Source organism: Galeopterus variegatus, unplaced genomic scaffold (assembly GCF_000696425.1).
Source record: "Galeopterus variegatus unplaced genomic scaffold, G_variegatus-3.0.2 Scaffold2601, whole genome shotgun sequence".
Lineage (NCBI taxonomy): Eukaryota > Metazoa > Chordata > Mammalia > Dermoptera > Cynocephalidae > Galeopterus > Galeopterus variegatus.
In genome coordinates this window covers 195856-204091 of record NW_007728712.1, presented here as the reverse complement: position 1 = coordinate 204091, position 8236 = coordinate 195856, and the positions used below count along the sequence as shown (strand labels likewise).

Here is an 8236-nt window from a genome sequence, read left to right as displayed (position 1 = left end):
AACCGGCCATCCCTATATAGGATCCAAACCCGTGGCCTTGGTGTTATCAGCACCATACTCTACCAAGTGAGCCACGGCGGGCCCCTGAGAAACACACTTTTAAATAACCTTTTAGTTACTGTCACAGCATTGGCTTTCCTGCATGGGAAAGCTTCTATACAACTAGAAAACATGCATCATCCATTGAAAATGGCAATTGAATGAAATCCCTCTATAAATGTTTAAATGACCTATCAGATAGCAGAAATGTATCTGAAGTTTTTATTGTCTTCCCCGAATTATGAGTTGGACAAACCAAACATTGGTCATAAACCATTTTAGCAATTTTATAGCAGTCACCACACCAATTTTTTCCCCCATAATTATGTTCATTTCATCTCTTCCATGATGTGTAACGGAGTGCAAAGCTTTTACTAATAAAGCTTTAAGGACTCAGGAAGGACCAGGTGGCTGTCCAGGCTCTCCATGAATCCACACTTAACATTGCATTTATATATATTTGTTATATACCAGTTTTGTTTCTGCAATTCAGGTGCATCACATTGTTTATTAAATGAGTTATCACGGGTAATTTGACTTGGATTATGGAATTCATTCAAATTACATATCTTAATTACAGTACAGGCTAACAGCATGAAATTTTGCCAAAGTATTCCCTTATATTTAATTAATTCTTGTTTTGCTTGATGTTGGTGAGCAGTGTTATAAGCCAGTTTTTTTTTTTATTAGAGTTCATGAAATTCTTACCTAGTGCAATGATATGATCCAAGGTTATCAGAAGCCTGTACTTGTCAGAGACCCTTTCATCCTTTCCACGAACCTCCTTGAAGATACAACACTTTAAGATTATAATTGTTTGTAAAGAGCTTTAAGAAAAATCATCAGAATTAAGCAATTAACTGTGGACAACAAAAGTTAAAATGGTCATGACTAAAGATGCAATTGATAAGAAAATTTGGTTATTTCTTTGACCTATGATAATCTAACATAATAATTATAATTATAACTGATAACACACCAAGACATATCAGAACCTTAGGAATCTTCATACAGTTTTGGAGCACATATTGCTAACACATTTATACAAATATAAAGTTACATAAAGAAAAAAAAAACTTAAATTTTTAACTCAGTTTTCCTAAATAATCTAAAGACCTAATAAAGACACAGAATCTGTTTCTCACTCTCCCCACTCCCCACTTTTTTTCTAGTTTACTAAAAAGGTAAACAAAAATCATTTACTGTCTCTTATCAATGCTATATGGAAATCTTATTTAAAAGAGAAAATCATTTGCACTCTGTACCAATGTACTATTAATACTAAAGCTAATTTCAATAAAAACATAATAAATCTATCCAATCTCAGTTGGTTTTGATCACACAAGATTTCTACAGACTTTTATTTTNTCCTAAATAATCTAAAGACCTAATAAAGACACAGAATCTGTTTCTCACTCTCCCCACTCCCCACTTTTTTTCTAGTTTACTAAAAAGGTAAACAAAAATCATTTACTGTCTCTTATCAATGCTACATGGAAATCTTATTTAAAAGAGAAAATCATTTGCACTCTGTACCAATGTACTATTAATACTAAAGCTAATTTCAATAAAAACATAATAAAACTATCCAATCTCAGTTGGTTTTGATCACACAAGATTTCTACAGACTTTTTTTTTATTTTTTATTTTTTCCTTTTTGTCTTTTTTCGTGTCCGGCAATGGATCGCAACCCTCGGTGTCGCGCCCGCACCTCACTCAGCCAGTGAGCGGGAACCGGTCTGTATGTGGGATCCGAACCCTCGGCAGGAGCGCCGCTGCACTCCCAAGCGGCGCACTATAGCAGTGCACCACCGGGCAGGCCCTCTACAGACTTTTTATAACCCCTTACAAAACTTTAAAAACTGTATCCATTTAGTTCTATCACCTATAACATTTTTCTATTCTTTTAACTTGAAATACTCTTTAAATACCCTTTAAACTAGACAGATTTTTTCTTTAACAAAAACCACACCACGTCTTTATGCTCTTTTATAAGCTTTTTTACCCACCACGATCACCTGGCTGGTTTGTTAAAACAGAGTGCTGGGCCCCACCCCCAGAGTTTCTGATTCAGTAGGTCAGGGTGGGGCCTGAACATTTGCGTTTCTAACCTGTGCCCGGATACCACTTCTGGAATGGTACATTGAGAATCAAAGCACCACATCATATTTTCTTTGTCTTTTCTTTCTTTTTCCTAGAGTACATGCTCAAGTAATATTTTTCAGCAAGAGTGCATGGGAGGTAAGCTTTATTAGTTCTTACAAATCTTTTTTGTCCCTACACTTATTTTGTAGTTTGGCTTTTTGGAAACATTTTCACTCAGAACTTTGTAGGCCATTGTTTCATAGCTTCTAGCTTCAGGGAAGCCCAAGGCCAATTTGACCTTTTATTTTCTTATAGATAATGTTTGTTTGCTTTTAATTTTCAGCAGCTGTTAGACTTTCTGAAACCTCATATATCTGTAGATTTGCCTTTTGTTTTCTTTGATTCTGCTCAGTTTTCAATGGGCACTTTTAATCTGGACACACATCATTTTTTGGTTGCTCTGGGAAATTTTCTTTTATTATATCTCTGATCATCTTCTTGCCTCTGTTTTCTTTTCTCTCTCTGGAATCCTTATTAGACAGCTATCCAGGCCTCTGAATTGATCCTTTTGACTTGATTTTTTTCTCCCCCATTTAAAAGAAATTCCTTTTTGTCTCTATGCTCTTAGAGAATTATATGATTTTTGCTTCTAGACCTTTAAAGTAACTTTTTAATTTTGGAACAATTTTAGATTTACAGAAAAGTTGCAAAGATAATGTACAAAGTTCCTGTGTACCCTTCACTCAGTTTCCTCCTATGTTAGCATATTACATAACCATGGTCCACCAAAACTAAGAAATTAACACTTGTACATTACTATTAATTACAGATTTTATTTAGATTTCAACAGTTTTTTCCACTCATGTCCCTTTTCCATTCCAGGACCCAATCCAGTATGCCACACTGTATTTAGTCCTCTTGTCTCCATAGTTTCCTTTGTGACAGTTTTCTCAGTTTTTCCTTGTTTTTGTTTTTTAATCACTTTGACAGTTTTGAAGAGCACTAGTCAGGTATTTTGTAGAATGTCCCTCAATTTGGAATTTTTCTCATGATTAGACTGAGAGGATTAGGTGTTTTGGGGGAGAATACCACAAAGATGGAGCGGCCAGCTCATCACATGATATCAGCTGGTGGTGGCAGCCTCGATCGCTTGATTAAAGCGGTGTTTGTCAGATTTCTCCACTTTAAGGTCACTGCTTTTTTCCCTTCCCATACTCTGTTCTTTGGAAGTGAGTCACTAAGTCCAGCACACATTCAAGGGAGGAGGGTCAACTAAGTTCCATCTGGAGTGGAGAGCATCTGCATGTATTACCTGGTGTTCTTCTGTAAGGAAATTCATCTCTTTACCCCACGTATTTATTTATCCAACCATTTATTTAGTTCGGTATGAACTCATGTTTACTTATTTTATCTTCTGGTTGTGATCCAATATGACATTGTTTATTTTGTTGCTCAAATTGTTGCAGCTTTGACTGTTGGGAGCTCTTTCAGGTTGACAGGCCTTGTCCTTTTCTTTTTTCAGCACTTCCTTACTTTCTGGCACTAGCTTCTGGACTTTTTAATTATATGTTTATTTGGGCAATCGTATTTTTTATTTCCCAAAACTCTCTCATGTTTTCTGATTGATCCATTTTGTTAGCAGTTCCTTCTTGTTTTCCTGGATCCAATATAATCTCAAATTAGAATTCATTTCTAATCATACTATTGAAAATGCTCTTTACTAGATTTAAATGATCAGAATTACTCTCTAGATAAAGCATGGGAGACATAAGTATAGTTACAGAACATATGTAAATATTATAACTCTTGGCAATGTAATAGTATTACGGCCAGAATCACAAGTTTGGGTGGATGAGAGATCAAACCATGTACAGGTGCTAATTTCTTCATTTTACAGAGTAGAAATCAAGAGATACTGTCTAAAGTGGATATAATTGGATATAAAGATTTCTCATTTTTGGTGGCTGGCTGAGAAGGGGATCTGAACCTGTGACTTGGTGTTAAAAGGTTGTGCTCTAACCGACTGAGCTAACCAGCCAGCCAGAAATAAAGGTTTTAAGCGATTATTAATCAATAGAAGAACAAACTAACACTATAACTAACAGAATGTAGAAGGGATTGGGAAATGAACATTAGCGTGAGTGAACAAATGTCATTTTTAAAAATGAGAGTCAATAAATATTAATTCAGTTGATGAATCAAGAAATTGAGATATACACATATTAATCAGATTTGTGGTACAAGTCACCACAGCTAAAAGCAGAAAAGGTAAAACTGATTTCCTTTAAAGAGGGGCGTAGGGCAGGGTGGTATGGGACTTTGACTTTTCCCTTACTAATGTTCTGTATTGAAACATTTAAAAAAACAAAGATGGGGCCGGCCCGGTGGCACACTGCTACAGTGCACCGCTTGGGAGCGCAGCGTCGCTCCCGCCGAGGGTTCGGATCCCACATACAGACCGGCCGCTCACTGGCTGAGCAAGGTGCGGGTGCGACACCGAGGGTTGGGAGCCCGTTGCCGGTCCCGGTCGGGTACGGGTGCAACACTGAGGGGTGCGATCCGTTGCCGGTCACGAAAAAAGACAAAAAGGAAAAAAAAATAATAATAAAAAAAAATAAAAAAACAAAGATGGGGCCGGCCCGGTGGCACACTGCTACAGCGCACCGCTTGGGAGCGCAGCGTCGCTCCCGCCGAGGGTTCGGATCCCACATACAGACCGGCCGCTCACTGGCTGAGCAAGGTGCGGGTGCGACACCGAGGGTTGGGAGCCCGTTGCCGGTCCCGGTCGGGTACGGGTGCAACACTGAGGGTTGCGATCCGTTGCCGGTCACGAAAAAAGACAAAAAGGAAAAAAAAATAATAATAAAAAAAAATAAAAAAACAAAGATGTATTACTTTTATAAAAATAGTTAAAATTATATAAATGTCAAATGTAGAATCATGCTGGTGCTTGACAGAATGTGCAGGTGGGCAGGGATATGGCAGGGACATATGGGGCAGGAAAGGCGTCTCCCTACTTTGAAGAGGTGCAGTGTGTGCAGGAAGGAGAGGCTGAAGCTGCAGAGAACATCCCACCTTGGGTTAAGGGGTTCCCAGAGGCGAGGGCCCTTTTCCCTGCTCCTTCAGCATGTTCATTCATCCAGCATCTTACCTAGCACTTGCTTAGCTTCAGGCCCTGCTTTGGGGCTGAGGATATAAAGCTGTCTTTGCCCTCGACATTTAAACCAATTGTTACAGAAAGACTGCTGACCCTAGAGTTGACACTCCCCACCAAAGGAAGGATATAGTCCATCTGCACTTTCCTTTTCAAATGAAGGAGGTTGGAGGATTCTCAGGAGGTATGGTGACCAACCATCCCAGTTTGCTCGTAACTGTCCTAGTTTTAAAACTCAAAGTCCTGCATCTCAGGAAATCCCTGCATTCTGGGCAAACATGTGCAGTTGCATTCTGGTCACCCTTCCATGGGGGCAATTCTAGCCCAGGCTCTCAGTCCTGGTTCTGTTAGAGGAGGCTGAGAACCCACAGCTTGTGAGTGTCACCTCTAGAGCCCCTAGCATAACCTGCTTTCTGAATTTTAGAGTGTCTGCAGTAGTGGAGGTGGGGGGCTGCAGATCAGGGAGCTGGTAATGCTGATTTCTGGATGGCTAAGGTGAAGGAAAGAGGACTCTAAGGAAGGGAACTAGAAGGAGTGGGATAGGGTAGAATAAGGCAGGGTGGTTTCTCTGCCTCCAGATTATCATGGCTGGTGTCATACAGTTTGGCTCTTGGAGGGGACCAGATTGTTACGCCCACCCCACTCCTTAAAATGCATTTATTTAATAAACATTTATTGATCACCTACTATATACTATGCTCTGATTATTGGGTCACATTACACTTATTCATTAATTCAGCCTTGTTCTAGGTTCTGGGATGCTGCAAGGAACCAAGCAGATACAGATACAGGTACAGATAGAAAGCTTAAAATCCAGAGGGAATGCGGACAATTGACTGTATTTTTGCGGGCCTATTTCCATTCCATTCATCTATTTGTCTGTCCTTACACTAGCACCATTCATTCTGTCTTTATAATTGTAGCTCAATAGTAAATTTTAAAATCAGGTAGTAGGTGTCTGTTCCTGGGACCAAGTTCTGCCATCCTTCCTCCAGAAATAAAAAACTTGAGAGTCTGATGTTGATGCAAGGTTTGGAAGCTTTACTATCAGACACCTGAGGGGACAGCCTGCCTAAAACTGCATCAAGGGCTCAGGAGACTCAGCAAGGCTTTTCAAAGGGAAGAGTGTGGGAAACAAGGGGGGAGGTCATTCCTGTTGGGGAGCTGCTACGTGCAATCTTGCAGACTCCAGGCATTTATCTCATGGTCAGTCTTGGAACTCTTCAACTCGTTCTTGGGATGTGGGCGTTATCTGGTTCTCACAAGCTGGATGCCGTCTTGTTCCTGGACTGCTGTGACTGCAAAGGAAGAATGGTTAATTCTGCAAGTTACTTATTAGCTCTTATTATCTTGCTTTTTCCAAGCACTAAGTTCTTCAGCATTTTCTCATGAGCTATGCTGTTAGCCAAGGTTACAAAAAACTTCTTTATGGCTAGCATTCTGCTTGAAGCTGTATTCTACAAAAATGGCTCTTCAAAAAATGGCTGTCTATGACTATTTGCTGTGATCGGCTCTTACATGTCTTCCAACTTTTTTTGTTGTTTTTTTCCCAAAATTGATTTGGCTATTTCCATATAAAATTTCCAAATACATGTCTACAAAATAGCTTATTGTATTGGATTTAGAGATCAGTTTTGGGAAAATAACAGCTTAATATTGAGTCTCCTAAACCATGAACTTGGTATATGTCTTCATTTATTTAGATCTCCTTTGATTTCTCTCAACAGTGTTTTATGATTTTTGATGTAAAGGTAGAGGTCTTGCATGTGTTTTGCTAAATTTATTCTTAAGTATTTTATGGTTTTTTTTGGCAGCTGGCCAGTGCAGGAATCTGAGCCCTTGACCTTGGCGTTACTTATATTTTTTGATGCTAGCATAAATAGAATTTTTTATTTCATTTTCATTTCTTTCCTTTTAGTTTATAGAAACACAATTGATTTTTGCATATGACTTCATTTATTAATTCTAGTGTTTTTTTCATGTTTCTTAGTATTTTCTGTGTAAATAATCATGCCATTTTCTTCTTTCTTCCTAATCTTTGTGCCTTTTATTTCTTTTTATTCCTCATTGCAATGGTTAGGATCTCTGGGTATGTTGTTGAATAGAAGTGGTGAGAACTGAGGTCTTTGCCTTATTCTTGAACTTGGGGGGAAAGTGTTTTAGAGCATTCCTGCTACTATGACAAAATACCTTTGACTGGTTAATTTATAAACAACAGAAATTTATTGCTCAACCTTCTGGAGGCTGGGAAGTACAAGATCAAGGTGCCGACAGATTCTGTGTCTGGTGAGGGCCTGTTCCTCATGGAGAGCGCCTTCTTGCTGTGTCCTCATGTGGCAGAAGGGGAAATGAGCTCCCTTGAGCCTTATAAGGGCAGTAATTCCATTCATCTAATCACCTCCTAAGGGCCCCACCTCTTAACACTACCACAATGGGGATGAGGTTTTAACATGAATTTTGGAGGGAAACAAACATTTAGAACACAGCCGAAAACAGTCAATATTTCAACTTTAAGTATGATGTTAAGCTGTAGGTTTTTCACAGTTTTCCTTTATTGAGTTCAGGAAGTTCCCTTCTATTGCTAATTTGCTGAGTGAGAGTTTTTATCATGAATGGGTGTTGAATTTTGCCAAATGCTTTTTTTCTGCACCTGTTGAGATTGATCATATGGCTTTTCTCCTTTAATCTACGAATGCATAAAATTACATTGATTTTAGAGTGCTAAGCCAACCTTATATCTTAGAACAAGACCTACTTGGTCATGATATAGTCTCTCTTTCATCTATGGCTGGATTCAATTTGCTAATATTTTGTTTAGGATTTTTTGCATATGTTCATGAGGACTATTTATCTATAGTTTTTCTTCTTCTTCTTATTATCCTCCTCCTCCTCCTCCTCTTCTTCTTCTTCTTCTTGTAATGTCTTTATTTAAGTTTTGGTAACAAGTTTATCCTGGTC

At 38.7% G+C, this 8236-nt stretch overlaps 1 long non-coding RNA gene across 2 annotated transcripts in view; it reads right to left on the bottom strand.

Annotated features, from left to right (window-relative positions):
- Positions 1-6296: 6296 nt before the first annotated feature.
- Positions 6297-8236, bottom strand: part of LOC103598407 — a 20584-nt gene continuing 18644 nt past the window's right edge. For both annotated transcript variants that reach the window (XR_551198.1, XR_551199.1), the window contains exon 2: positions 6297-6576. This is a non-coding gene — a long non-coding RNA (uncharacterized LOC103598407). The remainder of the gene's footprint in view (positions 6577-8236) is intronic.